General features: G+C 38.1%; 1 long non-coding RNA gene across 2 annotated transcripts; it reads right to left on the minus strand.

The window, feature by feature from the left end:
• Positions 1 to 541: 541 nt before the first annotated feature.
• LOC306669482 lies at positions 542 to 13,290 on the minus strand. 2 transcript variants are annotated; one of them, XR_013766131.1, is made up of 4 exons: positions 11,819 to 13,290; positions 3,638 to 3,753; positions 1,745 to 1,878; positions 542 to 1,410 (listed from the first exon to the last, which is right to left on the minus strand). It is a non-coding gene; the product is annotated as an uncharacterized lncRNA (long non-coding RNA). The 2 variants fall into 2 exon arrangements; XR_013766132.1 differs by having other exon boundaries at positions 3,638 to 3,761.
• Positions 13,291 to 15,627: the final 2,337 nt, after the last annotated feature.

Genomic DNA, 15,627 nt, shown 5'->3' on the forward strand with positions numbered 1-15,627 from the left:
GATGGTCTTGAAACGCAGGAGGATGTGGTAGACAGACCTTCGGGTGGCCCATGATGCCCACCTCCTGACACTCATGTGGGATCCTTTTCCTGGAGTGTGGGGAGGATTTGTGACTTGTCCACTGAATACAGCAAAGGTGATGGGTTGTACAGGATTACATTATGCTAGACTGCAAAGGCCATCTTGAGCGAAGACTCTCTGCTTTGTTGGTTTTGAAGAAGCAAGCTGCCATGTCGTGAGCTGAGCCTACTGAAGAGCTCTCTGGAAAGCAGCCAACTAGAAACAGAGGCTTCCAGTCCTACAGCCTGCAAGAAACCAAACACTGCCAAAAATCACACAAGCCTAGAAGGGGCTGCTTTCCCAATCTAATGGTAGAGGAGACTGACACCCTGCCCGATACCTTTACAGCAGCATTCAGAGACCCGGAAGCCAAGCCTTCACTCCTAACTCATACAAACTGAGAGATTATGGATGTGTTTTGTTTTAAAGTTCTGCTAGATTTTTTATGATACTGTTACAAAGCATATATAACTAATGCAGAGAATATCATCAGAAAAATGTCAGACCAGAGGTCATGAGAAAGCATGAGGTTTATCTCAATGGTAAGTAGATAAGGTGAAGCAAAGGAAGAAGTCCGTAGAAATGAGGGGAACAGCTTAGAGCATGGTACCACGCTGTCACTTCCACATGACCAAGAGTTGTATATACAGTGAACTTCAGACTCTGAAGACTTGTGATAAAAATAGGTACTGAGAACTGTGAACAATGCATATACAGAAAGAAGTGGTATTAGATTAATAATCCAAAAATGCACATAAAAATAGGTATCTGTGTTTAGGAAAAAACAGAAATCACAGCCAGTTCCTTTGGTAGCACCACATGAATGGGCACCACGTGAATGGACTGAGCATGGTCTTTGGACATTTCTGTGTTTACACACAGCTCTGTGACTTACTAGCTACATGACCATGGCAGGTTTTCTTTATTTCACCAAGTTTGTGTTTCTTTTTTTTTTTTTTTTTTTTTTTTTTTTGTACTGGGGATGCAATCCACTTAACCACTGAGCCACATCCCCAGCACTTTTTATATTTTATTTAGACACAGGGTCTTGCTAAGTTGTTTAGGGTCTCACTAAGTTGCTGAGGCTGGAGGAACTTATGATCCTCCTGCCTCAGCCTCCTGAGCTGCTAGGATTACGGGTGTGTACCACCACACCCAGCTGAATTTTTGTTTCCTATACATAAAATATATTCATCTCATTGAAGGGTTGCTATGATAAATTAGATAAATAGATACAAAACACTCATCACCACACCTAGCATAAGGTAAAGGCTCAAATATGGCTCTTTCTGCTGGATTTTCATTGGAGAAACTTCTTCACAAAAACAATCCATCCAATAGATTCAAAGACTGGAGGGAAATGTCACACAAGAGAGCAAAGAGAGAAAGATTTCAGAACCTGAAAACAGCAACAAAAGAAGCCATCTAACTCTGCAGGCAGAGTAACGTAATAGAAAGTGAGAAATTCACTACATCCAGAAGAGACGGAGAGGAAAAACCCCAATTAAAAAAGATCACAAACTTGCAGAAGGGAACACTGAATTTCAGAAACATGACCTCCTTTCCCCTCTGAGGAGATAGTAAATTGACATTCACACTTTACAAGATCATCACGTTTTAAAAGTTTTTTTTTTTTTTTCCCCCTAACTGTGAATGAAATCTTTATTTCAGGATGATGTTGTACCTCCAGATGGAGTGTTGGCTATTCGGTTCCTCTCATGTAGTCGCTCACTTTTTTAGAATAAAACAAAGGACTATTCTTCTGCAGGTGCTTATCAATCATCTTAAGTTATCTCTTAAAAGCAAAAACCAGTGTACCTACAGTGATGAGGATAGAATTGTTTTTCATGGAAAAATAAGCCTCACTCAACATGTTTTGGATTTATGTTCACAAGGAAAACCCACACTGCAATTCTTTATCCTTTTAACAAGGAGGAAAAATAGTCTGTTTTAAAAGATGCAAAATTCTGATATTTGGGTCAATTTACACTTAAAACTATGCAAAGTATGTTTCAAGAACTAGTTGATGTTTGAGAATATATTTTTTTCCACATTTTAAAAAGAAAAATCACACTTTATGTGAGGTAAACTAACCCGAACACCAAAAGGTTGAATCTCATGGAACTTATGGTCTTATGAAATACAAACAGATTTTAAAGTTAGAAAGCCTTCTCTTATAGCCAACATTTATTCTGAATTTATGCATATAAAAATATCTGTAATGTCTACAAAATTCCCAGGTGTTTGCAACCATTAATAAATTAAAATGTTTGCAGAACTTCATGCCTTTGGGCAGGACATAAAATTTAGACTTATTTCAAAAAAAAAAAAAAAACTGAAGAATTTCTTCAGTTTTCTTTATAAGTAAACCATATATTTGGGAAATAAAAGAATATATACAATTCACAAATTTTAGAGTAAGGCAGAATTTGTGATCAGCAACCACACTATTTTTAGCTATTAAATCAGATATATTGTTACCTTAAGTTTAAAGGTTTCTCTGGTCCAAAACTTTCAATGCTAAGTTTTTGTTTTAGTCTGTCAGAACACTCAAAAATGTATCAGTTCCCTTCCATACCAAATAGCCAAATGCTATTACAAACCCACATTTTAAACTATACAATAAAGATTTTTGCAATCTGGAATTTTCTCCAGGACAATTATTTCTAAGTGATACTTTAAATGCTCATTTGACAATGTGTAAGTGATCATATATTTAGGTTTGATCATTAGGTTGGATTTGTATTGTACTTATCTTTCATATTTTTAAAGAAATGTTTTGCCAGATCGTCAAATTGCCCAAGTTGCCCATAGTTCAGTATCTTTGAGGATTAATTCTGTATCCTGATTAAGGTAATCTATTTTAAATAAACAAGTCAATATGTTTATTACTCTTGAATTAAAAACATCTAGAAATAAAGCATGTTTTCATTCAATCATAAGTAAATGTTTATTTACATATTTTGTTCTGGTGGGTTAGTTACCACACATTTAGCTAAACAGTAAATAGATATTCATTGAGGAATTAAACTTTCCTACAGGGTGGTCTTGATATGAGTCAAAGCCAGGAAATTAATGCTTAGCTTCCAAAACACCTAATGCATACAAAAGTAATTAATTCTATAGCTGTGTGGGCTTCAATTCCATGAACTTATCAAGTCTTCTGTATTTTATTGTTTACGTAGTTAAGATATTATACTTTCTCACATCATTTGTGTGGGTTTGAGATACAATGAGTTAATTTAATTGATGTAATCATTAATTACTAAATCTCAGTTGTGATCATTCTGTTTATGAGGTAATTTCATGATGTAGACTGTTTTCCATTATTTCATAATTAAGTACCAATTCTGCACACCCTGCGGTCCCATTAGCTCAGTCTTTCAATTCCATCAAAAGAAAAAGCACTAGCAAATTACAGCACTGCAACTGATTCAGATATTATAGAAAACTGACATTTGCTAAAGGAAAATTCTTGCATGTACTTAACTCACAATTTAAGTCACTACCATTAAATAAGTCTGTTTCTTTTCAATTTGTTTGAATTGATAAAACACAATTTCCAAAGAAAAACAACCTTCAGCCATCACAAGGACTCTGCATGAAACTTGCATCCGAACTCAGTTGCTCTCACCCACAGACTCCAGTCAAGGTTCAGTCTGAAAGTCAGTTCAGTGGGGGCATCAGTAGAGCCTGGAAGACTCAAAAAACACATTAGATGTGGGGCTGGACAGACAAGAGGCTACCGTGGTAGTGGCAGGTCACAGTGTCTACAGTTATGGCCAGGTCCAGTGGATACTGCTGAGAAAACATTACACCACGATCCAGACACAATTAAGGATATATTATAGACATCGAGTAAGGTCTACTATCTGTACAGAAATGTGTGTCAATACCATCTGCTATTTGGTACTTCTGTTCTAGGGAATTTATTTCTAGCAATACATGTTTTCTTTCCAATTGAATTAAGTAAGTAAATATAATTTGCATAGTAAAATTATCAAGACAAAATAGGTAGTCTTTAAAATTTTTTCTTGTAATGAATGAATTATACAATAGTCAAAACAGTTGCAATGAATTATGAATGAATTAAAATGAAAAAGAAACTAAATCAATTATATAATTATGTTTTATATGAATTAAACTATATTTATTTCTACATAGTAACTTCAAGAGAAAAATGTCATGGGAATGAAGTTTGAAGACAACATAACCTAAGCAAACAATTACTTCTTTTGGAAAATGTGTAATTGATGCATTTTAAAATTGGGCTGGGGTTGTAGCTCAGTGCTAGAGTACTTACCTAGCACTCATGAGGTCTTGGGTTCAATTCCCAATATCACAAAAATAAGTAAGTAATTAAATAAAATATAACTTAGCTTTTCTCCAAAAACCATCACTTCCTTATCTTATCCCTCCCCCAAATTCCTTTCCCTGAAGTCAATACTCTTGGCCTTGGCCTTGGCCTTGAGCATGCCACATTGCCATTGTTGATGTGGTCAAAGACCTCTCAAGATGTTCTGCTTCTTAATGGCTTGGATGTTATTGCTATAAAAATGATTCTGCAGTCTGCCTGTATATCAGCTGTGGATCAACTTACCCCTGAGTTCCAACATTCAATCAACATTTTGTAACTTCTCTACTTCAAGAGAAATTCCTGAAAGTTTTCAAGTGCTTATATAGGTAAAGCAAAGAATAAATTGTGGGACCACATTATAAAGATTCTTATATGACTTTACTATAGAATTTCGATTTTATTCTGAATTGACTAAAAATCCATTGAAGAATTTTAGGCAGGGGAGTCACATGAAGTGACTTGTGGTATACAAAACTGCATTTAGTGGGAGTGGACATAATGGAATGGACTTAAAGAAAAAAATTACAGGCAAGGAGACCTTAGGAAGTTTTTGTGGTAAAGCTAGCAGGAAATGATAATCCCCCAATAATGTGCCTAGATGATGATCAACAATGGCTGTTGAAACCACTGTATGAAAGGCTATAGAAATTCTTAAACTGGACTAGTAAAATAATACATAAAGCTGCTATAACTTATCATTACCAAAAAGGCATACATTTTATGTTTCCCAATATGATGAAACAGAAATCACCTATGAAACATTTTTGCAAAAATTTTAATCAAGCCTCTATGTCTAAATATGAGTTTACCAAAAATGTGAATATAGAAAAACATGTTTAGAGACAACAGAAGACACAATCAAATAATCAGGACGAAAGACCTGATTACTTCAGGGAAAAAAAAAAAGAAGGGAGAAACCAAAAGCAAAGGAGAACCTCCCTGAACTAAAGGAGACCCAGGAATGTCTTCATCAAATTCAGCATGTGGATTTTGCTTAGTTCCAGATTTGAACCAACCAACTATAAAATAAAAACTTGCAAGACAACCAAGGGAATGTAAACTTACTGAACATATGAATATATCATTCAGAAATTATTGTGATGATGATAAAGATTTTGTAATTAGCCTGTTTTTTTTTTTTTTAAGTCTGTCTTTTAGAAATACATACTGAGGATTTTACCCATGAAATGATATGACAACATCTGGAACTTATTTAAGAATAACACAGTGGAGGTGTGAAATAAGGGAAGAATATAAATTAGACAAGACTAGCCAAAAGTCGGTAATTGGTTAAGCTGCACAACACATACATTTTACTATGTTTAAAATTTTCTGTAATAAAAAATTTATTGATAGTTAAATAAAAGAAGCAATAGATGAGAAGATGGAAAGAAATGAATAATTTCGAGCCTCGCTCAAGAGGTATTATAAACAGGACATAATGGCCAATTGTATCTGAAAAGGGAAAGGAAGATGGCTCCTGAATTTCTGGATTGATGGTTAGAAATAGGGAAATACTGCTCATCAAGACACAAGGTCCCTGTGGGGGAGCAGATTCAGAAGGGAAGACAAGTGCAGTTTGGAGTATGCTGGAACACTAGCTGGTCATCAAGTGGAAATGACCAATAGCCACAGCAACAGGAGAAGGAAGTCAAAGGTAGAAATCTGGGGTATGGAAACCTGTGAAGGAATGCAGAGTCAGGTGTGATGGTACATACCTACTATCCCAGCTATTTGGGAGGCTCAGGCAGGAGGATCACAGAGTTTGAGGCCAGTTTTAGAAACTTAGTGAGACCATATCCAAAACTAAAAAGGGCTGGGGATTTAGCTCAGTGTTAAAGTGCCCCAGGCTTTAATTCTCAGTAGCAAAGAGAGAAAGTCAGAGAAGAAAGAAGGAAAGAAGGAAGGAAGGAAGGAAGGAAGGAAGGAAGGAAGGAAGGAAGGAAGGAAGGGAGGGAGGGAGGGAGGGAGGGAGGGAGGGAGGGAGGAGGGAGGGAGGGAGGGAGGGAGGGAGGAAGGGGAAAGGAAAGGAAAGGAAAGAAAAAAGAAAAGAAGGGGGATGTTCTGCAGAGAAGTGAAGATTGAGACATATCCAGATAAATAAGAGTAAACCCAACTGAGAATGAAGTTATTGAGAGAAGATAACACAATTTCAAGGAAAGGAATTAGTCAAGTGTCAAAGAACAAAAAGAAAGTTTCAGGACTAACCATTGATGCCACTTGAAGATTACAAAATGAGCACCTGAATTTATTCCTCTTGTTCCTGGATCCCTTTAGAATAAGACAGAACAATTTAAAACAGGAGGGGCAAGGAGAGCAGTGAGAAGAACAAGAGAGTTTATCAGTGGATGAACCTCGATGCCCTTCGAGAAGGTGGACAGTGATTGGGAGAGCGGAGCCCAATGATGGAGAGCACAAAAAGACAGTCCAGAATAAACACCCAGGGACTGCAGCCCAGAGAGCCCTCGCCTCTCAACAGGCAACAGATGCAAGGATGCTGGGTGTGACACGTAGTGACCATGGCAGAGGACGCAACACTGTCTTCGAACTTCCCCTTCTTAGAGTCTGAACACACCGCAGCAAGTTATTCCCTCTAGGAGAACGTAATAGGCTTTTTGTTATATTTTCTAAATAAATTTAACATGTTGTCTAGCACAATGGAAAGAAGAAACGGCTGATGTTGGAGCACCAGGAAAATTCACATCCTGGCAGTCACAGCTCCCCAGAGGCATGGCAGAGCAGGGTAGAGGCAAGAGCTCAGCTCTGGAAACAAAAGGGGGTGAGTGGAGTTAAAAGGTTTCGATATGAGATGAGGACCTAAGTTGTGATCTCCACTCCTAATGGAGGGGACCAATGGGACAAGGCTGAAATAAATCCATACCAACTTTTTTGAGAAGATATTGAGTATATGAAGCTATAGGCCTAAGGAAAGACATGGATGCAGACTGCAGAGTATAAGTAGAAATGAATTACCCTCTGAACTGTTATATCCTAGATGTGTGAAAGAAATTAAACTGGTTGTCAAAAACTTTCCCACACCCACAAAAGTGATGTCGTTTAAGACTTCTGCTTCTAGCCAAGATGGAGTAACAGGAAGCAGATCTATCGCCCCCAACTCGATCAACTAACCAGTTAATACTGTAATATAACAATGGGAACTGAAAAACTGGGCTCAGCTTTTAGGTCTTGCACATCAAGTAAATAAGACAGGACACTGATCCCTGAGAAAGGGAAAGCAAACAGGGTGAGTGAACACTGTCCTCGCATACTGTGCACATTTCCTGCAGGAAGCAGGAATCCAGGGAGGGGAAGCCAAACAGCCAGGCAACAACCTTGAATTGAGGAGAAAAGCATGGAGTCCAGAGAGGCCATGGAAACTGGACTTCAAAAGCAGAGAACTGGAGAAGGGACAGCTGCCCAGAGCAAGAGCTGAGGAGATCCACAGAGGAAACCCCTCAAGTCTTCCGCTGAATATTTAACAGAATACGCATATGGGGAAATTGTCTGAGAAAATGGAAAGAGCCACTTGGAGGGAATAGGACCTTGGATCTCTCCTAGGTCTAAGAAAGTTCCTCATAATTAAGAAAAATTAGTGCACCCAGGGTGAGAAAATTAGCCTTGGGTTAAAAGTGGCCCTGGTTTTGCAAAGTTTAACCACAGACTTGAAAGATCAGACTGTTAGAAAATAATTTAACTGCACTTCACAGTAAAGGTCAAGAATAGTTATTGTAGACAGGTGCGATGGCACATGCCTGTAATCTCAGAGGTTCAGGAAACTGAGGCAGGAGGATCACAAGTTCAAAGCTAGCCTCAGCAACTGAGTGAGGCTCTAGGTAACTTAGTGAGACCCTGCCTCAAAATAAAAAATAAAAAGGGCTGGGGTGTGGCTTAGTGGTTAAGTACCCCTCAGTTCAATCCCTAGTACCAAAAATAAAATAAAATAAATATTTATTGGAAAACAGAGTCAAGCATTCAACAAGGGAAATTACAATGTTTGGAATCTGTCTTAGTTTATTTGGGCTACTATAACAAATGACTATGGACCAGGTGGTTTAAACAATGAGCATCTATTTCTCACAGTTCTGGAGGCTGGAGAGTCCCAGGTCAGAGTACCAGCACAGTTGGGCCCTGGTGAGGGTCTTCTAACAGATGGCAGATAGTCAACATCTCCAGGTATCCTCACGTGGCAGATGAAGCATGGGAGAGCCCTCTGGGGTATCATGTCATGAGGGCTCCAGCTACATGATCTGATGGCCTCGAAAGGTCCCACCTCCTAACACCACCACATTGGAGGCTAGGATTTACCATGTGAATTTTGTGGGTGCACACACACTTAGTCCATAACAGAATCCAATACAAAAAAATAGCAGCCATAAAAAGAAGCAGGGAAATATGAACCATAATGAGTAGAAAAATTAAAGAATGAAGACATTAAAATAGTTATTCAAACCATACACTCCGTATGTTCAAGAATGTTCCAGAATGTAGGGGAAAGACCAATCAGGTAAAGGACAGACTTCAAGGTCTTAGAGAGACCCAATCAAACTTTTAGAGATAAAAATGCAATGTTTGAAAGGGGGGGAAAAATCCCAAACCTGGGACAGAATAAACAACAGTATAGACATTACAGAATTAACAACTAATGAACTGGGAATCATAAAAAAATAATCTAAAACAGCACACAGAGAGAACCAGAGAAGGTATATTAGGATTAAATGGCTGAAACCAATTGATAAAGGAAAAATATGAAAAGCGGCCAGAGAAAAAAGGAATTATATACAGAGGAAGAAAATGAGAGTAATTTCTCACTGGAAAAAGGTAATTAAGAAGACAGTGGAGCTGTCTTAAAGATATTTAAGATATAGATGCTCCTTGATTTATATCACAATAAACCCATTACAAGTTGGAAATATCACAAATCGAAAATTCATTTAATGCATCTAACCTACTGAACATCACAGTTTAGCAACACAGTACGCTGTAGAGAGAGGTTCCTTCTCCCTGTGATCGCATGGGTGACTGGGAGCTATGGGTCACTTCTGCTGCCCCGTATTACGAGAGAGCATCCTTCGGCATATTCTAGCCTAGGGGAAAGATCAAAATTAAAAACCCAGTACCGTCTCTATGTGTATCACGATTGCACCACTGGAAAATTGAAAAATCATCCGTTAAAACATGGTAAGTCAGAAACTGCCTATATTGATTAAAAAAAAAAAAACTGTCAACCTAAAACTCTACACCCAGTAAAAATGTCTCTCAAAAGTAAAGACTTTTCAGACGTACAAAAAAACGAAAATAAGATCATCACACACAAACCTTTACTACAAGAACTGTTAAGACAAGTCCTTCAGGCAGGAGGAAAATCACACTAGAGAGAAATCTAGCTGTACCCTAAGAAATGGAAAGCACCAAAAGTAACAAGCATATTGATAATACAAAAACTTTTATTCTTGTCTTTAAGTCTCTTTGAAAGGTAAATATCTATCTAAAGAAGGAAATATCAATTCACATTGGGGCTTGTAATATATGTAATTCATATGTGCAAAGGGTAAGAGAGAGAGGTGAAGGCACCACTGGCCCTCCAGACCCGTGGCTTCTAAATTTCTGTGTTGTGTGTCTGTGGACTCTGCAGATCAACTGCATATTAGTAATATTAGAAAAAAGATGGCTGGGCTGGGGTTGTGGCTCAGTGGTGGAGTGCTAGCCTAGCATGTGTGAGGCACTGGCTTTGATTCTCAGCACCACATATAAATAAATGAATAAAATAAAGGTCTATCAACATCTAAAATTAATTTAAAAAAAAGAAAAAAGATTGCATCTGCACTAAACATGTGCAGACTTTTTTCCCTTCTCATTACTCCCTAAATAATATAATAACTAGTTACATCGCATTTACATCGTTACAGCTATTACAAGTAATCTAGAAGTGGTTTAAAGTGCAGGGAAGGAGCTGCATAGGTTATATGCAATAGTATGCCAATTTAAATAAGAGTTTGGTATTGCAGGGGGTCCTGGAGCCAGTCTCCCACAGATACCAAAGGACAACTGTACACTGCTTTTAAGTTCTTATAATAAAGTCATATGATATTAACTATAATACAATGTGATACTGACCTCTTGAAATAACCATTAAAAATTAGAACTAACAAGTCAATAACATAAAGAAATAATAAAAAATTTTAATTAATACAAAAGTAGAGAAAAGAGAATAGATAAGACTAATAGAAAACAAGTCATTAGGTGGTAGATTTTAAACCCACTCTCTCCATTATTACATCAAATGTAAAAGGTCTACACACCTCAACTGAAAGTCATAAGATGTTACTTTGGCAAAAACAAATAAAACCCAGTTATATGATGCTTATAATAAATAGACTCTAAATATATAGACAGAAATAGGATAAAAGTAAAAGGATGGGAAAAGGCACACCATGTTAGTGCTAATCAAAATAGCAGGAGTGGTTATATTAGTAGCAGGCAGAGGATTTCAGAACAAACATATTGCTAGGGGTAAATACTTCATAATGGCAAAAAGGTCAAGTCGACAAGAAGCTATAACAGCTCTAAACATTTACACACCTAAAGATAAAGCTTTGAAATACACTAAGCAACAATTGGCAGACCTACAAGAAACAGAAAACCCATAATGTATTAGTTGTCAGTATCCCTTCTGCAATAACTGCTAGAACAAATAGGCAGAAAGTCTATATGGAAAGGGACGACTTGAACCACACCATCTCCAAAGTGATCTGACCCTTCAGTACCTTCCACTCAACAATGGCAGAACATACATTCTTTTGTGCATAAAATGCTTCACAAGATGCGGCACTTTTCCTCCCATAAAAAATGTCTCAAAATTTAAAAATTCAATGCATTTTTAAATGCATTGCAATGCAATGGAGCATACTCTCTGACTGAAATGGAACTGAGTTCAAATTAACAACAGAACCCCAAATATCTAGAAAACACAGTTCTCAATAACCTATGGGCCAAAGATTCTGGAGGGTGTGGCACCTAGCTAGAAAGTATTTTTAACTGAATGAAAATAAAAGTACAGTATTTCAAAATCTGTGGGATGTGCCCAAAACAGAACAATGGAAAAAACACCTATATTAATTAAAAAAAGAAAAAACGGGGGGGGGGGGGTTGGGGGCCACTCCTATAATCCACGTCTTTTCACCATCTCAGGGGATCAGAGCTGCAACAAGTGTCTGGGTCCTGTCAACACTAACTCTTCCCCAGCTGCCCCAGCCCTGGGGATGCAGCAGCCTCAGGCATTACTCTTGCTTTGTTCCCTTTTAGCTTTTTCAGTTCTTGGACATCCATTTAACCAATTCCTTATATTTAATTTGCTCTGTGGAAGTAGTTAAGAGTTTATTTCTGATAAGATCCCTGACTTACTTATTCAGTAAGCATTGAAGTCCATAACAGCTCTCAAGATCCTACACAGTCTGGGCCCTGGTTACTTCTCCACCCTCCTTCTTGTCATTTTCTCAGTCACCAGTCCTCCTCCAGTCCCACAGGCCTCTTTGCTAACTCTTGCACATACAAGAGTGCTGGCTTCATGGCTTTGACTTGCCGTTTCCTGTGCGTACAGATACCTGCATACACATGGCTGGCTGATCATGTAGGCCCAATTATTCACTCAATAGACATCTTTGCTGACCGAGTCTGTGAAATAACTTTTTCTCTCAACTGCTGCATCCTTCTTCTTCAGGATTCCCTTGGTCTATGCATTTACTGCCACCTGGTACATTCTATAGCTATTTGTTCTCAGTCACCCCATGAGAACAAGCCCCATGAGAGGTTTGTCCACTGTTGTGCCCCCAGTGCTCCGAGCAGTGTCTGGCACACAGCAGGTGCCAACTTCAGAAAGACAGACTAACCAATAGCTCCGTCACTGTGTCAGTGCACTTGAACTCTAGCCAATCCTCAATTTTTAAAAGATGTGGAATTATTCTTTGGCTCTGTCAGCTGCCCTTCCTCTGTGGAATCACGCCGTTGTAGCAAGGTCTCCTGAACTTCCTCAGAGGCAATACACTTTAAACCGTGTCTTCCTTTCTTTTTAGCAATCAAGCTTCTCTACCATGAACATTTCTTCCATTTTAAGCCTTTAAAAAGTGTCAAATTGAACAAGATCAGCTACTCAGCAGCATTTATTAAGAGGGTCGTCATTATACCATAGACTGAACTGGAATTGGCTGGGGTGACCCAAGAAGGAAGTGGGACTCCTGCCCTCTTGGCACCTACAATCTGATGGACATTCAACTCATACACCTGAACAAATCCCTGACAGTTATCAACAATACACAAATGAGAACAGAGTACATGTGCTTATTAAATAAGGAGCAATGGCTTAAGGAACATTCAAAGTAGCATTAGTCCTAGAAGACACTGTCAAGCCAGGATGCCAAGAGATAAATTTAGAGGAGGACGAATTAAGAAAGAAGAAAGAGTACTTGCAAAAGCAAATGATTAATATGTGGCTATGACTTCATGTTACCTGGAGTTTATAAACTAAAAACTACAAATTTGGTCTCCAACATATTTTTTTAATTATCTACTTTATTCTGCACTTTCTCTTAAATGTACCAAGTGCTGTTCTCAATTCAAATGTGTCTACACTTTAAATGGCAGGGTGAGGTTCACAAACTCCGACTCACTCTTGGGGTTCAGTTGAAATGTCTTTTCCCCAGAGAGGCTTTTTCCAGTCACTTAATCTGAGATAGATGTGCTTTGTTATTCTCCGTCTTGGCATTTCTTTCAAAGCACTTGTCATAATTTGCAGCTCTAAATTTATTTGTGACCTTATCATTTGTCTTCCTTGCTAGATTATTAACTATCTGGAGGCCGAGTATTTGTATCATTTTCCAAAACTGAGGATAGTGAGTGGCACTATATATATATATATATATATATATATATATATATATATGTTGAAATGGAAAAATGGAATCAAATAATATATATATGTTGAAATGGAAAAATGGAATCAAATAATATATATTTCTGTGAAAGACCAGAAATCCATATAGTAAACTGATTCCAAAACCCCAAATAGCTTTGTCTTACACATTTAGCAATTTAAGTTGACCTAACTTCTTTTTTTAAAGTTGTCCTACCTTCTGATGACAGAAATATCTGTCCAACTATATAAGCTTACACAGATACATACATACATACATACATAATATTTTGAGCTTTACCTATGAAGTTTGTTTTCAATTTAAATCAAATATCTCATCTTTTACAATAAACCTAATTTGTATTTGAGAATCACTAATTCATTCAAAATAAGCAATATAATCCCAGTTAGGACTGGGGTTTAGAGATAGAATGGCCAGAGCTGTGCACTAGCCCATATAGGTGCCTTGGTGCAAATTAGAAAAAGGAGCCACATCCTCTGGGAAGTCCCAGAAACACCGCAGTACACGACGCCTGGTGGGAGGGAGCACCACTCTGGACAGGGCAGGACCTAGGCTGTTCTGGAGGAGGCTGCTTAATGATGTGTGAGCAGAAGACAGAGACCTGGCCATTCTCATGCAGCTCCACTCCTTCTACAAAGGGCTGATGTGTTCATCTGGATGAGTTGGGTCAGAAAGGGGTTCCTTCTCACTATTTCTGGTGGTTAGCTGAAGAGGGCTCCCTGATAGAAGATCATTTTTCATATCCAAGTGTATGGATGATTATCCTTTCTTGTTGCAGCATCCAAGTGGGCTTTCAAGGTTAACCTTAGAAAATAACCCAGTCTTGATTCTTGATTCCTAAGAAATTATACCATTGATCTGGATGTGGGTGAGATTTGTAGTGTTCTCTCTGGGGGGAAAAAAAAAAAATCAGAAGTTAGCCCACTTGCATGCCACTGCTTGGTTACTATTTGGAAATTATATCAGTGGCATAAGAATATGCTCAGCAATCTCCTAAGTGCCCTGGTTATTTGACTTTCATGACGAACGGTAGACAGGATCAATTCTAGTTCCATGTGTCAAGAAAGAACAAGCATGTTCCATTTCAGTAATCTTTTATAAATGCTATGTATCTTGAAACTTGGGGCCATAGGTTAAGGGATACCTAACTTTTAAAAACCAATATTACTATACTTTAAGTGTTCTTAGTCTTGAAGTATAAACCATAAGGAGCGCCTGTTCCCAAAGTACTTACATGAATTCATTTCTTAGATCAGGAGCTGGAACCCTGAAATATGATTTTAGAAGGATCTTCATTTTGAAAAAAGAACATAAATCTCACATTTGGAAATACAGCATTGAACAGTGGAAAGTACCTTAGGTCAGGTTCCTGGATCCTGGTTTTCAAACTAATTAGATGAAATTGTGCAAGTGATTTAACTTTGATGGGATTCATCTTAACATCTACTAAATAAGAGAGTAGAGTTTAAAGTCTTAAAAGTCCTTATTGCTGATTTATTTTATATTAAAAGTCCTCCAAACAGGCAGAATGTCATAAAACAGTCTGTGGGATCCAAAGTAGCATTTTCAGTCACATGTATACAGATACATACAACGGCTCCTGGGAGAAATGTTAAGAATGTCGTAAGGGCCTTACTTTTAGCTGAGGACTGGGCCAAACGTCCCAGGAGGTTCTTTTCAATTATTGTAATTGGTCAGCTCTTTTGGTAAAAACTTGGCTCCAATAATAAACCAGGGGGCCAAGAAAGTGAAAGGGACAGAAGGTTAACCTAGCCACTGCCACCACTTAAGTAATCAGCTAACCATGTCAACTATCACCAACTTTTACATGAGCTTGGGGATATCCATGTCGGAGAAATGAAGCAAAACCAAATATGGTGAATGTTCCTCCATTGCCAAAATGGGAAAACTGTCTTATCTCCTCATCAAAACCTATCCACCAGCAAATCAGCTCCCCCGTTAAACACCCAAATTGGCAAAAAGCACATTCTGTGTGCAACCTGATAGAGACCCGTCCTGATGCCAACTTGGAGGGATCCAGTGAACATCAAGTCCCTGCTCTTGACAACGTACTTTAAAAAATAATAAATAAATAAATAAATAAATAAACACTTTCTTTACACGGACGTGGTCTAGTTGGGGGAGAGGTTAATTTATTTGTATACATGGGGATATGGAGGGCAGCGCTTCTGGACGCCCCACACACCTGCAACTAATTCTTCCTCCAGAACTAACACATCTGTATTTACACGCCGGGGGCGGCGGGGAGTGTGTGTGTGTGTG

This window comes from Sciurus vulgaris (assembly GCF_902686455.1).
Source record: "Sciurus vulgaris genome assembly, chromosome: 9".
NCBI classification, from domain to species: domain Eukaryota; kingdom Metazoa; phylum Chordata; class Mammalia; order Rodentia; family Sciuridae; genus Sciurus; species Sciurus vulgaris.